At 43.6% G+C, this 19,496-nt stretch overlaps 1 protein-coding gene across 3 annotated transcripts in view; it reads left to right on the plus strand.

Moving 5' to 3' along the window:
* Positions 1-8,349: 8,349 nt before the first annotated feature.
* Positions 8,350-19,496, plus strand: part of JADE3 (jade family PHD finger 3) — a 133,400-nt gene continuing 122,253 nt past the window's right edge. For 2 of the 3 annotated variants that reach the window (XM_035003703.1, XM_035003696.1), the window contains exon 1: positions 10,114-10,486. The gene's annotated coding sequence lies outside the window, so the exon portion shown is untranslated. Of the gene's footprint in view, positions 8,457-10,113; positions 10,487-19,496 lie in introns of those variants that run through there. The other variant, XM_035003713.1, reaches the window with a different exon arrangement.

Consider the following 19,496-nt stretch of genomic DNA (forward strand, 5'->3'; position numbering starts at 1 on the left):
GTAGAAAGTAAAAGGATGGAAAAAGACATACTACTCAACTGTTAATTTGTAAAAGGAATGCTTATATTAATATCAAATAAAGTAGACTTCGGAGCAAACAAAATTACGAGGGACAAAGAGGGATACTGCATAATGATGAAAGGGTCAACCCACCAAGAAGACACAGCAATCCAAAATGTGTATGCACCAGACAGAGCTTCAAAATCTGATAGAAGTGAAAGGAGAAACAGACAAATCCACAGTTACAGTAAAAAACTTCAGTACTCTCTCTTAGCAGTATAACTACTAAACATAAAATCAGCAAGACTATACAACTCAAAACCATAAAGCAACAGGATCTAATTTATAGGACACTCCATCCGAAAACAGCATAATTCACATTCTTTTCAAATACCCATGGAACATCCACCAAGAAAGATAGCTCATATTCTGGGTCATAAAACAAACTTCAACAAATGTAAAATAATTGAAATCATACAGAGCATGTTCTCTGACCATAGTGGAATCAAACTAGAAATTAATAACAAAGTCAACAGGAAAATCTCCAAACATGTGGAAGCTAAACAATTCATTTCTCACTCACCTATAGGTCAAAAAGGGACTCTCAAGCGAAATTTTTAAAAATACAATGAACTGAACAAAAATAAAAATAAAACATATCAAAATTTGTGGAATGTAGCTAAAGCAGTGCTGACATGGGAATTTAGAACACTAAATGCTCACTTACATTAGAAAAGAAGAAAGGTCTCAAATCAATCATGTAAGCTCCTACCTCAAGACATGAGAAAAAGAAGAGCAAAATAAAATGAATTTAAAATAAGCAGAAGGAGAAAAATAATAAGGTAAGAGGGGCGCCTGGGCGGCTCAGTCAGTTAAGCGTCTGCCTTCCACTCAGGTCATGATCCTGGGGTCCTGGGGTCCAGCCCGGCGTTGGGCTCTCTGCTCAGCAGGAAGTCGGCTTCTCCCTCTCCCTCTCCCTCTGTTCTCTCTCTCTTTCTCAAATAAATAAATAAAATCTTTTTTTAAAAAAAGAAATTCTTTTTTTTTTTTTTTTTAAGATTTTATTTATTTGCGAGAGAGAGAATGAAAGAGAGCACGAGAGGGAGGAGGGTCAGAGGGAGAAGCAGACTCCCCGCTGAGCAGGGAGCCCGATGCGGGCATCGATCCCGGGACTCCAGGATCATGACCTGAGCCGAAGGCAGTCGCTTAACCAACTGAGCCACGCAGGCGCCCTAAAAAAAGAAATTCTTTAAAAAATAATAATGAAGACAAGAGCAGAAATCAATTAAATTGAAGATAGGAAAAGAATAGAGAAAATCAATTAAACAACAAGCTGTTTCTCTGAAAAGATCAATCAAATTAATAAACCTATAGCAAGAGAGAAGACACAAATCACTAATATCACAAATGAAGCAGGGAAATCTTACTATAGACCCTGTAGCCATGGAAAGGAAAATAAAGTCCTTAACACAGTACCCACATTCTTTGGAAGAAAGATGCTATGTGAATGTCTGTCCACAGCAAATATATAGTCAATCCATGAACAGAACGTTCATAAAGTCTGTCACTATTTGGAAAAGAAACTTGCAAATTATTAAATTTCTTTGACACCAACCTCTCTCCATCCCCAGAAAGAACCACTGTATGATCCAGCAATCCCACTTCTGGGTATATAGCCAATGAAATAAAACCATTACCTCAAAGAGATATTTGTACTCCCATGCTCATTGCAGCCTTATTCACAATAGCAATAGCCAAGTACGGAAACAACTTAATTGCCTGTCAACGCATGAATGGGCTAAGTAAATGGATCAAGTAAGTAAATATATATGTGTGTATATATATACACACATATATATATATAAAGTAAATATGTATATATATACACACACACAAAATGGAATATCATTCAGCCTTACAGAAAAAGAAAATCCTGTCATTTGTGATAACATAGATGAACCTGGAGGGTACTATGCTAAGTGAAATAAGCCAGACAGAGAAAGACAAATACTGCATGGTATCACTTATACGTGGAATCTTAAAGATTTTTTTAAAATAAAAAATAAAAAGTCAAAATCATAGGGGCGCCTGGGTGGCTCAGTCGGTTAAGCATCTGCCTTCAGCTCGAGTCATGATCTCAGGGTCCTGGGATGGAGCTCGGCTTTGGGCTCCCTGCTCAGGGGGGCGTCTGCTTCTCCCCGTCCCTCTGTGGCCACCCCCTAGCTCCGCTCATGCTCTTTCTTGCATGCTCTCTCTCTCTCAAATAAATAAATAAAATCTTTAAAAAAAAAAAAGTCAAAGTCATAGAATCAGAGTAGAATAGTGATTACCAGAGGCTGGGGGTGGGGGAACTAGGGGTTGGTAAAAAGGTATGAACATTTAGCTATAAGATGAATAAGGTCTGAGTATCTAACGTATACCATAGTGACTATAGTTGATAACACTGTATTTTATAATTAAAATTTGCTGAGAGTAGAACTTAAATGTTCTTACCAACGAAAGGAGTAAATATGTGAGATGATGGCTGTGTTTTTAAAAAAGGAAGACTATGAGAAACCCTAGGCATTTAAATGTGACAACTTAGATAAAATGGACCAATTCCTTGAAAACCACAAACTACAAAATTCAACCAATATGGAAAGTAGAATCTGAATAGTCCAATAACTATTAAAGAAATTAGACTAGTGGGCGCCTGGGTGGCTCAGATGGTTAAGCGTCTGCCTTCGGCTCAGGTCATGATCTCAGGGTCCTGGGATCGAGTCCCGCATCGGGCTCCCTGCTCCTTGGGAGCCTGCTTCTCCCTCTGCCTCTCTCTCTCTGTCTCTAATGAATGAATAAATAAATAAAATCTTAAAAAAAAAAAGAAATTAGACTAGTAATTTTTAAAAAAATGTTATGTATTTGTCAGAGTGGGGGAGAGAGGGAGAGCACAAGCAGGGGGAGCGGCAGGCAGAGGGAGAGGGAGAAGCAGGCTCCCCGATGAGCAGGGAGCCTGATGTGGGGCTCAATCCCAGGACCCCGGGATCATGACCTGAGCCAAAGGCAGACGCTCAACTGACTGAGCCACCTAGGTGTCCCTAGAGTAGTAATTTAAACGGTCTTGAGAAAAGAAAGCTCCAGATCCACATGGTCTCATTGGAGAATTCTACCAAATATTTAAGGAACTAACACCAAATTTACACAGTCTTTTCTAGAATACCAAAGAGGAGGGAACACTTCCGTGTCAGGGGTCCCCAAGGCCATTCCCAGGCTTGATGATTCACTAGAAACTCAGCATAGAGTCAGACTCATGGCTATGATTTATTATACTGAGAGACTGTAGAGCAAAATCGGCAAAGGGGAAAGGCAAGACACATGGGTTGACGTCCAGAGAAAACCAGGAACAAGCTTCTAAGAGTCCTCTCCTAGTGGAGTCACACAGGATGTACCTAAGTCCTCCAGCAAAGAGTTGTGACAACACATGTGAAATGCTATCTATCAGGGAAGCTCATGAGAAACTCAGTTCCCAGGGCATTTATTGGGGGGTTGGTCATAGAGGCACCCTCTGTCTAGCACTCACCAAAATTCCAGACTCCCAGAAGGAAAGCAGATGTTCAACATAAACCATATTGTTTGTATAAACAGTTTAGGCACAGTGAGCCACTCTTATCAGTCCTGGTAATGATGGGAGCCCTCCTCAAATCCAACTTTCCAGATGCCAACCAGGGACTAACTTCGCAAGCAGGCCGGCCTTTCAAAGGATAGCAGTCAGGCCTGCTATGATAACTCTTTTCTGCACAGCTTGGAAATCAGGGGATTTGTAATGTAGTCTCAGCATAAATCACATATGCACAAACAGTTTAGGTATGGTGAACCACTCTTATCAATTCCGGGAATGGTGGGAACCCTCCTGAAACCCAAGTTCCCAGTTACCCACAAAGGGCCTGTGTGCTCTTTTCTGCACAACTTCCCAACTCATTTTATGAGGCCAGTATTATCCTATTCCCATAACCAAAGACAGTGTGAAGAAAAGCCCTCAAAACTTCTCTCAGGAACTTTGACACAAAAATCTGCAATAAAATATTAATGATATAGAGCCCAGAAATGTATAAAAAGAATTATACCATGGCCAAGTGGGTCTTATTCCAGGTATGGAGGGTCAGTTCAAAAATCAATATTCAATCAATGTAATCTACCATATCCACAGGCTAAAGAAGAAAAATCATATGATCCTATCAATTGATGGGGAAGAAGCTTTTGACAAAATTCAGCATTCGTTCATGATAAAAACTCTCAGCAAACTAGGAATAGAAGGGTACTTTCTCAACTTGATAAAGAGCAGCTAATAGTTTTTTTTTTATGGTGAAAGATGGAATGTTTCCCCCTAAGATAGGGAACTAGGGAAGGATGTCCACTCATATCACTCTTACTCAACATAGAATTGAAAGTTCTAGCCTGCACAATGAGGTAAGAAAAAGAAATAAAAAGCACACAGATTGGAAGGGAAGAAATAAAATTGTGTGTTCACAGACAAGATGATTGTCTATGTACAAAATCCCAAAGAACCTACCAGAGAATTTCGAGAATTAGTAAGTGGGTTCAGCTAAGTCAAAGGAAAGAAGCTCAAACACAAAAATTTATGGCATTTCTATATACTAATAATGAACAACGAATGAGAAAGCTGAAAATAGAAACACAATACTATTTATAATCACTCCAAAGAAAATAAAATACGGTATACGCTTAACAAAACATGTACAGGATCTATATGCTGAAAATTCCAAAATGCTGATGAAAGAAGTCAAAGAAAATCTAAAGGAATGGAGAGGCACATAAATCATCTTCATGGATTGGAAGACTCAGTATTGTAAAGATGTCAATTCTCTCCCCAAGTTGATCTGTCAGTTTAACACAATTCCTAACAAAATCCCAGCAAAGTTTCTGTCGATATAAACAAAGTTTGTTCCAATATTTATATAGAAAGGCAAATGACCATGAACAGCTGAAGCAATTCTGAAGAATAAAGTGGGAAGAATCACTCTACCCAATGTTAAATCTTACTATATAGCTGTAGTAATCAAGACTTTGGTATTCACAGAGGGATAGACACATAGAACAACAGAACAGAATAGGGAACCAAAAAATAGCCCCACACAATTAGTCCAACACAAACATGACCAAATGCTTTTGAGAAAGGAGCAAAAGCCATCTAATGGAGGAAAGACAGTCATTTTAACAAATTGTGTTTGAGCCATCAGACATCTATAGACAAAAATATGAATCTCAACCTCATTAGGTTCACATTTTATACAAAAATTAATTCAAAATGAATCATGGATTTAATTGTAAAATATGCAACTATAACGCTTTTAGAAGGAAATGTAAGAAAATTTGTGGAACCTGGTGCAAGGCAAAACATTTCTTTTTTTTTTTTTTAAGATTTTATTTATTCATTTGAGACAAAGAGACACAGAGAGAGAGAGAGACAGAGAGAGAACATGAGCAGGGAGAAAGGGAGAGGGAGAAGCAAGCTCCCCGCCGAGCGAGGAGCCCGATGTGGGGCTTGATCCCAGGACCCTGGGATCATGACCTGGGCCGAAGGCAGACGCTTAACCATCTGAGCCACTGAGGCGCCCCAAGGCAAAACATTTATTAGATGTGACACGAAAAGGACAATATATAAATGCAAACTTTGAGAAGTGGGACTTCATTAAAATGAAAAATTTTGGTCTCCAAAATCTCTTAAGAAGATGAAAAGACCAGTACAGATTGGGGGGGAAAAATGTGGACCATGTATCTGACAGAGAACTTGTATCTAGAATATATAAAGAATTCTCAAAATTTAACAGTTAGAAGGAAATATACAATGAGAAAATGAACAAAAGACATGAACAGACATTTCACCAAAGTGGATATACAGATGGCAAATAAGCACATGAAAAGATGTCAACATCGTTAGGGAAATGCCATTGAAAACAAAGAGATTTCACTATACACCTATTAGAATGGCTAACATAAAATTATAGTGACAATACCAAGTGCTGGCAGAGATGTAGAGAAACTGGATCTTTCATACATTGCTGGTGGGAATGTAAAATGGTACAGTCTGGAAAACTCTGGCAGTTTCTTATAACACTAAACTTCCACTTACTATCCAACCCAGCAATTGCACTCTTGGGCATTTGTCACAGAAAAAAGGAAAACTGATGTTTACACAAAAAACTCTACATGACTATTCATAGCAGTCTTATTCTTAACAGACAAAAACTGGAAACAACCCAAATGTCCTTCAACGGGTGAATAAACACACTGTAGAACACCAAAACATAACAATACTACTACTCAGCAGTAAGAAGGAATGAACTATTGATAACATGGATCTCAACATGATAACTATTGATAACATGGATCTCAAGAAAATTATGCAAATTATGAAGAAAAGCCAAAAGGCATGATTCCGTTTACATAATATTCTTGAAATAATAAAATTATAGAGATGGAGAACATGTTAGAGGTTGCCAGGGGTTAGAGTAGGCGAAGGAGGTGACTGGGACTATAGTGGGTAGAAGGAAGAATCTTTGCTGTGGAGAAACAGTTGATGGTGGTAGTTACACAAATCTACACGTGATAAAATTGTGTAGTACTATACACACAGACACAGAAATGTTTGCATGTGAAACTGGTGAAATCTGAATAAGGTCTGGGAATTGTACCCATGTCAATATCTTGGTTATGTAAGAGATTAGCATTGGGGGAAACCGGGTGAAGAGTACATGGGTCTGTTCTGTAATACTTTTTAAAGATCCTGTGAATCTATAATTATTTCTTTTTTTCTTTTTTTTAGATTTCATTTATTTATTTATTTGAGAGAGAGCGAGAGAGAAAGAGAACACGAGTGGGAGGGGGGAGCAAAGGGAGAGGGAGAAGCAGGCTCCCCGCTGAGCAGGGAGCCCAATGTGGTGCTCCGTCCCAGGACCTCCGGATCATGAACCCAGCCGAAGAAGGTAGACGCTTAACCTACTGAGCCACCCAGGCGCCCCGAATCTATAATTATTTCAAAATAAGTTAATAAAATAAGGTAAATCTGAAGGACTATGAATGCTTTAGAACTCACACATTTGTGTATTATGAAATAGACCATCTTTACCATGTAAATCAGACAAAATACGGAGGAGCCTACATTTTTGTTTAGCCAAGCAATGTAAGTGAAAATGACCATATGAGTTCATGGTAATTGCACATGGTCCATTTCCAAATCCAGATAAGTAAACCAAAAGGGGTTTGTTGCTTAAACATCTGTATGAGTTAGGATTCCACCAGAGACGCCAACCGACACGATATTTTATACACACAGGCACACGCACACACACATTATTTATTCATTCATTCATTCATTCATTAAAAGATATCGCCTTACACAATTGTGGGGCTGGGTAAGCAAATCCAAAATCTGTAAGGCATGCAGTCAGAAAGGAATGATCGGGCCCACCTAGATTATCCAGGATAATCTCCCTTACTTTAAATCAACTGATCAGGAGCTTTAGTTACATCAGCAAAATACCTTCACAGCCACGCGTAGATTAATGTTTGATTGAATAACTGGGGCGGTAGCCTAACCGAGTTGACACCTCAAAAAGCCACACGACATCACAGCCCATTTGTGCTAGCAATTGAATAAATTTATTCTGTCAATGGGCACCCGGGCTGTATTATTATAGGTAATTCGAGAGCCAACAACTTAAATCAATAGTGGCCGACAATGAGTTTTATACAGGAGGGTCCACTTACAGAACTTTAGAGTTGAAAGGGGCCCTGAAAAGCTTAGTTTGTATTTCATCACAGCCAAGGCACCTCCCCGTCGTCCTCTCGGGCACTTATCCCGGCCGAGGCTCCTCCCGGCAGCCGCGCGCCCAGCAGGAGCTCGAAGGAACCCACCTGGAGCACGACGCCGCGGCTGCGGGAGCACCAAGGGGGCGGAGCCTCGACGCGCGCGGCGGTGGCGAAGGCGCCCAGCCCGCCAGAAGAGCGCGCGGCGGGCGGACGGCGGGGAGCCAGTCGGGTAGGGCGAGCGCGGCCGGCGGTTGGGGTGGGGGGGTGACGGGGGGGGGGGCTGGAAGGAAGGGGAAGAGGCGGAGCGTGGGAGCGCACAGTGTCAGGAATACAATAGTGCTCCGCGCCGCTTCAGCCGCCGCCGCTGCCGCCGCCGCCGCCCAACCGCCTGCCCAACGCTGAGGCCTGACGGGCCAGGCGGGCGAGGGCCGAGGGCGGGAGCGGAGGTGCAGGGGGCGGCCCGGGCGGATCAGGCGGCGGGGCGGGGGGCGGGGGTGGGGAGGAGATTAGGGGGCAGGTGCGAGGGAGGGGAGAGAAGAAAGCGAGCGGTTAAGGGGGCGGTTACCACCCCTACCGGACTCGCCCGGCACATTGCCGGGCCGAGTGTGGAGCCGGGAAGGAAGGAGCCGCGACCTAGCTGCGCAAAGGTAGGCGCCGCTGAAGCTGGACGCGGCGCGAGCGGCGCGGGGGGCGTCGCGCCGGGTGGGCAGCGGCAGTGGCGGCCTCGGGGAGTGGAAACGGGCGCCGCGGAGCGCAACGTCCCGGCCCAGCCTCGCAGCGTTCGGGGGCGCCCCGGCCCCACATCGCGGTCGCTCCGGCGTCCCCAGCGTCTTCGGGCCGAGAGCGTGTGTGGGCTGAGGTAAAGTGCCCGCTGGCCCCTCCGTCGGCCCGGGCAGTGCCCGGTGGCCGACGCGGGGGGGCGGGGGCGGACGCCTGAGCTCCGGCTCGGCTGCAGCTCCGCTCGGGCAGGAATTGAGCGCCATAACTGTTGCGGCCGTTCCCTCCGGTGCCCCCTCCCGGCGCCCCCTCCCTCTCTGGGCTCTGCCTGGTCTCGGGGCTCCCGGGGTCAGACCCGCGGCGGGGGGACCTGCTCTGCGGGCCGCCCGGGGCCGGATGCTCCAGGGAGCGAGGGCGCGCCCCTGGCTGTTTCGATGTTGGGGGGCGTGAAGAACCGAGTGCTTGGGGAGAGGCGGGCCGGGCGGCTCAGGGAGTGGCGAGGCCCCGGGTGAGCCCCAGGTACCCCCGAAGCAGGAGCGCGAGCGCCCCGCGGGCTGGCGAACTTTCCCTCCTCCTCCCGTCATTGTTCGGCCGCTGCCAGTCCCGGGCCGCCGCGGCCGCCGAGCGCCTGGCGGTCCGGGGGGTGGGAAAAGCAGGAGGGCTTTGCGAATCTTACGGGAAAAATTTCCCACCGCTGGGCACGGCAAAGTTAACTTTTCTCCAGCGATCGAGTTCGTTTTATTCCCTCGGCCGTGGGGCGATCGATTTAAAAAAAGAGAGAGCGAGCCTCCTTCCAATCTTTTTCTCTCGCTTTTCAGAGCCACTGCTTTGGTGAAGTCTGGCTTTAAATTGCACAGGGCAACCTGCGTTTATTATTTGTGAGGAGGCAAAGGGGGGGGGCGCGGGATCTCGAGTGAGTGACCATAATGGTGGTATGTGAAGGCATGTTTAAAAGTTGGTATCATTGTGTAGCCCTGGGACATATGTAGTTCCCAGGCATTTGGCAAGAAACTTGTTTGGCCGCTTCTCTGACTTTCTGAGTTGCTAGGAAATCCATGGCCTCGGATGTGCGCAAGGTTTTTTGATGTGAGAACCGTTTATCTGTGAAGCTGAGGATGGGATCCCCGCCCCCCCCCCCAACGCCGTCTGATTGTATAAGAAATCAAAACCGTGTTGATGGTGATTTCAGTGGCCTGGAGGGAAAGGCGACCTCATTCCCGGTATTCAGTCTGATAAAGATAACTGTCTGCTTCTCTCTAAACTCTGAAAGTAATGGAAAATAATTTAGGTAAAGACGGGTTGCACAACATCTTGGCTCAGTTTAAGCAACCCAGAATCCACTTTCCCAGAGTAGTTCTCTTAAATACCTTCCCTGAAGGCACTTCTTGCCAGCCTGGGGGTGGGGGTGAGGGTGAGAAAGGAGTCGGTCTGAACAAAGCATTGTGTTTTATTTAATTTAATATTTTCATAACATCTGTAAACAATGGGAATGTGGATCCCTGCCGCTGTGCCCTTTGAATACGAAGTTTTCATGCTTTTATAGCATCATGTGATTACTCTCTGGATAAGTGAAACTAGATTTTTTCTTTTTCGTTTAGCCGAGGAGTATTGTACCTCCATAACATATCATTTTCTTTTGCATTTAAAGTGAGCTCTGAGCTGAAATACTTGAATTGTAAAAGGTAATACCTCTCCTCAAGGGGTGAAGGGATTACATGAGATCTCTGGGACGTGCATCTCAGTATTAGCTACCATCATTGCCACCTTTTCTTTAACTGTGGTCTTCTCTACAGTTTTGTTTGCTAGAGACGAGTTCCTAACCCAGTATCTTTGCCTTAAAACAGTTCCTTGGATTTTTCATCCAGTCAGTTCTGGAATACCCAGGGATGCAGGTCTGGTTCTAGAACCCAAACATTGTCTCCTACCTTTCTGAGTCCTGTTGCCGTGCTTTGGCAGTATGGTAAGTGCCTTCTCACTTTTAGTAGCCTGTGAATCTTGGTCACAGATAGGAGAAAGTGGAAAAGGGCTTTCCACCCCTTTCTGAAGGGTTTGTGATCAACTGGGAGCCAGGAGTGACTCAGAAAGCAGCCTTGGGGGTGCCCGTGACCCACCTTCTGGCCTGTAGATGAAGTTCCCAGAAGCAGGACACGTGATGATGCAGGGCTCTCATCATAGTTGAGACAGATGGGTTAGTGAAAGTAAAAATAAAGAACAAAGGATGTTAGGCTGGTAGGTTGGGTATGATCCTCTCCTTTGATAATGCTTGTCTTTTCCCTCCCTTGTGTTCCATCAACCATAACAATCCACTTCTCCCCTAAGCTACACAAATCTATTTCTTCTTTTTGCCCACTACTTTGAGGTCTGACTGGAACTAGGCAACTATTTGGGGGAAGGTAAGGGGAGGCAGGAGGCCCTGGGTGTTTGTGAAGACATGACATTACAGAGGGCTCTTACAAGCCTTGATCAGGGATAGAGAGGTTGAATATTATCATAGGACATAATGCACCTACTTCCTCATGAAGGTTACGCAAAGCAGGAGCTGAGGAAGGTAGAGCTTATATGCTGGCTTACATTTTTAAAAAAATCTCTTACACGGAATAACTTATATACATCACCTTATAGGTGAGGAATGGGTGTTGGGTGACACCCATCTGGCACTCTCCTGAACTGGCTTATATGGGGACACTTCAGTGGTTTAGCAGTTTCTCCCTGTTCAGTTACAGTGGCTGGGAAAGCTGAAGCAGTCTGGTTTGCGGGGAGAATCTAGGGTGAATGGGTAAAAATGATGAGCAAATAAAAAGGTGCTAGCAAATGGTCATTAAAGACCAAGTAACTACTGCTTTGAGTTTTCTGTTTTCTGAAATATTTGTGAGTCCCCCATGGTTATTTTTGCCTCCTCCCTGTAGGTCTCTCCATAGACAATAGCAGCAAAGTTCTTACCATCAGAACTGCCTCTGTGCTTCTCTTGGGTGATAGAAAGAAGGGTCCTGGGGAGAATTTGCCTAACGCCATAGCTAAGTTTGGGCAAAGTAACTGAAAAGGCAGTCAACTGAAGAAAGTAGGTAGGGGGCCTGGTGTGGGGAAATGGTACTGGTGTTTTTGACTGATAGGAGATCCCCATGCATTGATTAATACTCTTTAAGCAGTAAATAATTTTTTTTTTAAGATTTTATTTATTTATTTATTTATTTGACAGCGAGAGAGACACGGCGAGAGAGGGAACACAAGCAGGGGGAGTGGGAGAGGGAGAAGCAGGCTTCCCGCTGAGCAGGGAGCCCAGTGCTGCGGGGCTTGATCCCAGGACCCTGGGATCACAACCTGAGCCAAAAGCAGATGCCCAACGACTGAGCCACCCAGGCGCCCCTAAGCAGTAAATAATTTAATCTCTGTCACAACCCAGAGGCCATAGCTGAGCCCTACTACCCAGGTAGCTCCTTGTCCCTTGATACTGGCTGATAGGCAAGGAAATCCGAGCCTGGAATGTGCTTTTTGAAATAGCTGACAAGAGAATATGGTACCAGCATGGCCAGTACACCAGACCTTGTGGTTGTAATCTCCTGGGAAAGTTCTTCTTCTTCCTTTTTAGATTTTAAAAAACTTATTTTGATTATAATTTAAAAAGTTGCAAGAATAGTGCAAGGAACTTCTGTATTCCCTTTACCCAAGGTCACTAATTATCAATAGTTTGCTCCCACTTGCTTTATCATTTGCTCTTTCTGTTTCTTTTTCTGAGCCATTTGAAAGTAACCATTGAGAGATTAGCACTTGTCAAGGGCATCCTGTCCTGAAGGGTGGCTCAGATGTATCCATGGGGTATAGCAGAACTTTGGTGGTGATGCAGGGCCCCAGAGGTAAAGTGACGTCTACCTGTAGCTGTAAAGCACATATGTGTAATTCACATGGAATCTCTGGTGCTAGATATGGAAGTCATTAACCGTTGTAAAAGTGGTTGAGATAAACTCCCCTTTTGTCATCACTCATGTCAGGTTTGTTCCCAACTATGCCAAACTTCAGCATTGTTATGAAAATCCACTCCACCACTCCCCAACTTTGCAGCTGTAGTGTATTCTCCAACATTTTCATTTAATTCATTCAGCAGACATCTGTGGAGTGCCTCCTATTTGCTAGGGGTATAAGAGGTGAAAGATAACTCATCCCATTAAGAGTTCAACATCCAATGTAAAGGAAGAAAGAAATCTAACACAGTCAGAGGGAAGAGCATTCTGTTGAAGGAGTTTACACGAGGTGCTTAGAACACCGGACTGGTTAAGGATCTGAAGAATAGATACCTGGGAGTTGAATGTGAAGATCCATTTTCTCTGAGACTTGCTGCTCTTAGATAACAAGGCTCATGAGTTAGGGGAGCCTTTGGTGTCGTATACCCAGCACAAGCAATGGGGTCGGGCCAACTTGGATTCTACCACTTGATCTGGGCCGGTACTTGACTTCTCTATGCCTCAGTTTCTTCATCTGCCTAATTTGACATCTCCGAGGTAATAATTAATTGAGGTAATAATTGCTCTGTAAACATTAATTTTATCTCCCCCCTCCCCAAATGCAGTATGTGAGGAAATAGCATGAGCAGTATTAGGTATTAAGGTGGGATCCAAGGGGGTGTTTCTGTTTTCCCTACAAATAAATGTATAGTTGCTAATTGTACTGAGAGCTATGATGGAGATCCCTATAAGGGATCATAACAACAACGGCTATGATGTGTTAACCATTTCCTGTGTACTGAGTACTGTGCTAAGTATTTAACATAGAATATCTCTCTGAGATGTAAGGCAAAGGTAACTTGCCTATGGTCACACAGCAAGTAAGAGGTAGAATGCTTTTATAAGGGAAACTAGCAAGGTGCCCTGGACCCTGAATAATGAGCAGGAATAAGCGAGGTAAAAGAAGGGATTGCCAGGCAGAGGGAATACCAGGTGTTGTGAGGACTCTGAGGTGGAAGAGAGATGTGGAAGGGATCCACAGAGGTTTGGCTAGGACCTGGGGAAAGAGAGATGAGATAGGCAGGGGGAGATTGACGAGATAGGCAGGGGGAGATTGACAGGGCCTTATGGGATCTCATTAAGGAGCTTGTGCTTTATTCCAAGGGCGGTGGGAGGCTGCTGGAAGGTGTTTTTCACCTTAAACCATCCGGGGGGGTGGGGGCGTGGCCTGTGTAATCCGGAAAAGCATCTAGTGAGGCCTAAACAAAAGTAGCTTAAAGTAATTTCCCCTTCAGTGTCCCACTTTGTGATCCAATGGAGGCAATGTTTCTGGCCCAGATGTGTAGATCTTAAAGTTTCTACTGCCCACCATTAACACAGCTAAAAAGAGTTGCTGTGTTGCTGGAAGAAGCTGGTCCTGCAGAATGCTTCTAGATGGTTTAATTAGGCTTATATATTTGATGCTTTTTAGGCTGCATTAAGGGAGCTCTTTCAGTTTTCACTGAGCCCTGTCAAATGGGGAGAAAAAGTAAAATTAGGAGAACTAATTCCTGGAAACCTGAGTTGTTGTTCAGTGTTAGAAATGGAACTGTTGAGTATAAGACTTCGGTTTAAATATATCATGATAAGGATGCTTCAGTGACTAAATGGAAATTTTTAATGTTTTTTGTTTTTTTGGTATGTGCCATCTGTGATGGCAGACAGCACATTTGTGAGAATCTGGGAAGACTTAGGCATTTTTTCAGTACTTACATATTTATTTATTCTCATCCAGGTACTGCAGGTTTTTCTGTTTGAAACTATTTCTTATGTGCAGAATCAACTGCACAGGAAGAAAACCAGTGTTCTTGTCCCCTTTCCATATGTACCAGACCACAGACATATTTACTTTGAAGTAAATGTGTCAATTAGCTTCTTTTTTTTTTTTTTTTTTTTTGGCAGGGAGGGTTGTTAGCTGGTGGTTGGATGATCTAGGATGGCCTTGTTCGCCTAACTGGTGGCTGTCAGGCCGGGTCGTCTAGGAGGCCCTGAGCGAGGATGGCTCATCTCCACTCCCAAGTGGTCTCTCCTTCAGCTGGCTGCTCTGGATCTGTTCACATGGTCGTCTCAAAGGCACAAAGAGCAGCAGGCGAGAGCAAGCACTTCTCAAGTGTCTGCTCGTGCCACATTTGGTATTGTCCCATCAGCCAAAGTAGGGAAGTGCTTCTTGGCCAAGCCCAGAGTCATTGTGGGAGAGAACAATCTAAAGGTACAAATACAAGGAGGTGTTTTTTAACTGGGGATCATTACTGCAGTAATGCATAATAATTACTAATGAATATAACCTCTTTTCCTTTGATAAATCTTATTAAACACTCATTTCTAAATGTAGTGTATTCTTTTTTTTTTTTTTTTTTTTTGAGAGAGAAAGCTGGGGAGGAGAGGGGCAGAGGGAGAGGGAAAGAGAATTTTAAGCAGGCTTCACACCCAGTGTGGAGCCCAACGTGGGGCTCAGTCTCACGACCCTGAGATCATGACCTGAGCTGAAGTCAAGAGTTAGATGCTTAACCGACTGAGCCACCCAGGCATCCCTAAATGTAGTGTATTCTTGAAACTAAGTAATATGATTGTGCCATCTTCTCTTCTACTAAGTGTGGAGCTGAGTGATAGTTTTTCTAGAAGGAAACCAAAGATCCCGGGACCCTGGGATCATGACCTGAGCCTACGGCAGACGCTTAACTGACTGCCACCCAAGGCATCCTTATAAATAAAATCCTTAAAAAAAAGATGAGTCCCTGGGTTTCCTCAACCTCCTGTTCAACTGTTCCTGCAACTGGACCCTAGGAAGCATGTGTGGGAGACTGAGGAGAAGGCTCACTTTGTACATCTTAGAGATGTACATTCCTCCAGAAATTGCCTAGTGATAGAATCTCAGCTTCGTTTCTTTCCTCCTAGGATAAAAATTAATGTGCTCTGGATATAGGTCCCCTTGCAAGTGGCTTGACTGCTCACTGATCTTGTGTGGCTGTTATCGAAAGAGTCTTTGGGGTGGGGCACCTGGGTGGCTCAGTTGGTTAAGGGTTTGCCTTCGGCTCAGGTCATGATCCTGGGGTCTTGGGATCGAGCCCCGCATCGGGCTCCCTGATGAGTGGGGAGACTGCTTCTCCCTCTCCCACTCCCCCTGCTGGTGTTCTCTCTCTCGCTCTCAAATAAATAAGTAAAATTTAAAATTTATCTGAATTTTATTTAAAAATAAAATTTATTTGAGAGCGAGAGAGAGAACAGAAACAGGGGGAGCTGTAGGCAGAGGGAGAAGCAGGCTCCCTGCTGAACAAGGAGCCCGATGCAGGACTCAATCCCAGGACCCTGGGATCATGACCTGAGCCTAAGGCAGACGCTTAACTGACTGCCACCCAAGGCATCCTTATAAATAAAATCTTTAAAAAAAAAAATGAGTCCCTGGGTTTCCTCAACCTCCTGTTCAAGCTTTACCCCCCCCAAACCTTAGGGTACTAGGCTGTACTGCGCTTTGTAGTCAAGCAAAAAGATGGTTAATTGGAAATCCATCACTACCTGGAAGATGGGAGAAACATCTGCAGCTTTTCTTCACAACCTTTATGTGATTTATAGTTTTTACCTGAGAAGAAATCCTTATTTGGGCATTATAATAAAGACAAAGGATTCTCTGTAGGTGTATTTTACTTGGTCAAGATTTTAAAGTCTCCCTGTGGTTGCAGTGAAGAATCCAGTATTGTGCTGTGAAGTGAGTGGTCAGTGATCAGCAATTTGGGGCATGAGCCTTTGACCTTTGCTTGTGAAGTTTTCAGAAGTGACACCTTTCACATAAACTGAAATAGGCTTTGCAACCAGCTCTGGCCTGAAATATATTCCATGAAAATGCAGCTGGACCCTAGGAAGCATGTGTGGGAAACTGAGGAGAAGGCTCACTTTGTACATCTTAGAGATGTACATTCCTCCAGAAATTGCCTGGTGATAGAATCTCAGCTTCCTTTCTTTCCTCCTAGGATAAAAATTAAAAATGGAAAATCCCTGACATTTTAAAAGTCAGTGACTTGAAAATAGCCTTCAAAATTATAAATGTATATATCATTTGACCCAGCAAACACTTCCAGGAATTTATTCAACAAATATTTTCATATTACTTAGAGTATTATTTATAATAGCAAAAGATTGGTTAATATTCTAAGTATCAGTCAAGGCTTGGTTGTACAGTAGAATATTACACTGATATTGCATGATTTCTAAGATGTACAAAATGAAGAAAAACAAACAGAACAGTGTGTATTGTATGCTACCATTTGTGACAGCTACTGGGGGCAATAATGTGTACTGTATAATATATATATTTTGGCTTACATAGACATAAAATATTTCTAGAAGGATGTTCAAGACACTGATAGCTTTAGGGCATATATAGCCAGGGTAGAGAGTTGGAGGAAGATTTTTTACTGTATAAACTTTTATGTACACCTTTAAAATTTTTTTTTTTGGTTGTCAAATGATCCTTCATTGAAACATTTTCCTTTGTAGTTCTTAATTAGGTGGGCATTCCACTGCACCACTGTTGATGTCATCTATGATGTCATGAGGGTGGCGGCCATCAACACTGCAGCCCACAGATTGGGCAGTCCCCAGGATCTCTTTTTTTTTTTTTTTTTTTTTAAAGATTTTATTTATTTATCTGACAGAGAGAGAGACAGGAGAGAGGGAACACAAATAGGGGGAGTAGGAGAGGGAGAAGCAGGCTTCCCGCTGAGCGGGGAGCCCGATGCGGGGCTCGATCCCAGGACCTTGGGATCATGACCTGAGCCGAAGGCAGCCGCTTAACCGACTGAGCCACCCAGGCGCCCCTCTCCCCCCAGGATCTCTTTAATGGTTCCAGAGAGTTCTCTAGCTAAACATTGGTGCTGCATCTGTTGGGCAGTGTTGACAATCTCATCAAAAGTGATATTTCCACTGTGCTTAATGTTTTTCTGCTTCTTTCTGTCTCTTGGTGGTTCCTTGAGGGCTTTGATAATCAGGGCAGAGACAGAAGATACCACTTCAATCTGGGCCTGTCTGTTCTGAATGGTCAGTTTCACTGTCATCCTCAGACCCTTCTAATCACCGGTTGCCTTGGCGATGTCATTACCAACCATTTTTGGAGACAGACCCGGGTGGGGGGGGGCGGGCTGATCTTTGGGGCCAGGGCAGACATGGCACCAACTTCCCTACCAGTTCTCCTTAGGTCTAAGACTTTGATCTCATTGGGGTCAAACATAGGCGGTATGGTGGAGACAGCTGGTGTTAGATGAATCCGGATTCGGGAGGACGGAAGACAGTTGCACCTTTACCTCCTCAGAGCCAAAAGTCACAAGTACCTTTTGAATTTTAAGCCATGTGAATATATTACCCTATTTTAAAAATCAAATACATTTATTTAAAAAGCGATGGTATATGGTGATGGTGATGTGAACTTCATGGACTCCCACCCAAGTTGATCTGGTCAGAGCTATTCCTGTTAAAAAATATATATATCCAGTCAGTTTTGTTTCCTAGAAATGCCTCAGAATAGTGTACTTCTGAATTTTTAGCTAAAGTCCTGCCTTTTCCAGAATGTCATATGAGTGGAATCATACAATATTTAGCCTTTTTGGGTCTGGCTTCTTTTACTTGATTCATCCATGTTATGTGAATTAATAGCATGTTCCCTTTATCACTGGAAAGTATTCCAATTTATGGATGTACCACAGTTTGTACATTTACCTGTTGAAGGACAACTTGGCTGCTTCCAGTTTCTTGATGATTATGAATAAAGCTGCAGTAAACATTAGCATACAGATTTTTTTGTGAAACATAAGCTTTCAGTTCATTTGGGTAAGTAACCAGGAGTGGGATTGCTGAGTTTTTATAAGAAACTGCCAAACTGGGTGCCTGGGTGGCTCAGTTGGTTAAGTGACTGCCTTCAGCTCAGGTCATGATCCTGGACTTCCTGGATCGAGTCCCACATCGGGCTCCCTGCTCGGTGGGGAGTCTGCTTCTCCCTCTGACCCTCCCCCCTCTCGTGTGCTTTCTCTCTCTCATTCTCTCTCAAATAAATAAATAAAATCTTAAAAAAATATATATTAAAAAAAAAAAAAGAAACTGCCAAACTGTCTTCCAAAGTGGCTCTACTGTTTTGCATTCCCACCAGCCATAAATATGAGGTGTGTGTCAAGTTTCATTTTCCTGCATGTGGATGTCCAGGAGTTCCAGAACCATTTGTTGAAAAGACTATCCTTTCTCCATTATTATTGCTTTTGCACCTGTGTCAAAAATGTGGCTGTGCATGTGTGGGTCTATTTCTGGGCTCTCTTTTCTGTTGCATTGATCTGTGTGTCCGTCATTGTGCTATTACCACACTGTCTTGATTACTATAGCTTTATAGTAAGTTTTGAAATTAGGTAATATGAGTACTCTTACTTTTTTCTTCTTTACCAGAATTATAGTGGTAAGAGAGGACATTCTTAACTTGTTCCAGTCTCTCACCATTAAGTATGATGTTAGCTGTAGAGTTGTTTTTTTTTTTAAGATTTTATTTATTTGAGAGAGCGAGAGAGAGAGAGCACAAGCAGGGGAGGGGCACAGAGAGAGGGAGAAGCAGATTCCTGGCCAAGCAGGGATTCCGACATGGGGCTCAGTCCCAGAACCCTGAGATCCATGACCTGAGCTGAAGGCAGACGTTTAACCAACTGAGCCACCCAGGCACCCCTAGCTCTAAGTTTTTAAAATATACATACCCTGTTGTGCTGAAAAGAGTTACCATAGCAGTCCTGACGGTGCTTACTATCTTTAGAAGGCCTTCTTGTAAGATTGGCCCTTGGCTGGTGTCTTGAAAATTGGCTTTTCAAACATTTTGAAAATAACATATTATATTCAACCTTCATTTATTCCTTTTCCAGTGTTATTCATTTCTTTATGCTAATCCAAGCTCCGACTTTAATCATAACCTTTCTGCCTGAAAAATTTTTCCTCAACATTTCTTTTGTGCCAGGTCTGCTGACAGTAAATTCTTTG

The sequence above is a fragment of the Mirounga leonina genome, unplaced genomic scaffold (assembly GCF_011800145.1).
Source record: "Mirounga leonina isolate KUSES-001 unplaced genomic scaffold, KU_Mleo_1.0 Mir_101609, whole genome shotgun sequence".
In the NCBI taxonomy this organism is placed as follows: Eukaryota; Metazoa; Chordata; class Mammalia; order Carnivora; family Phocidae; genus Mirounga; species Mirounga leonina.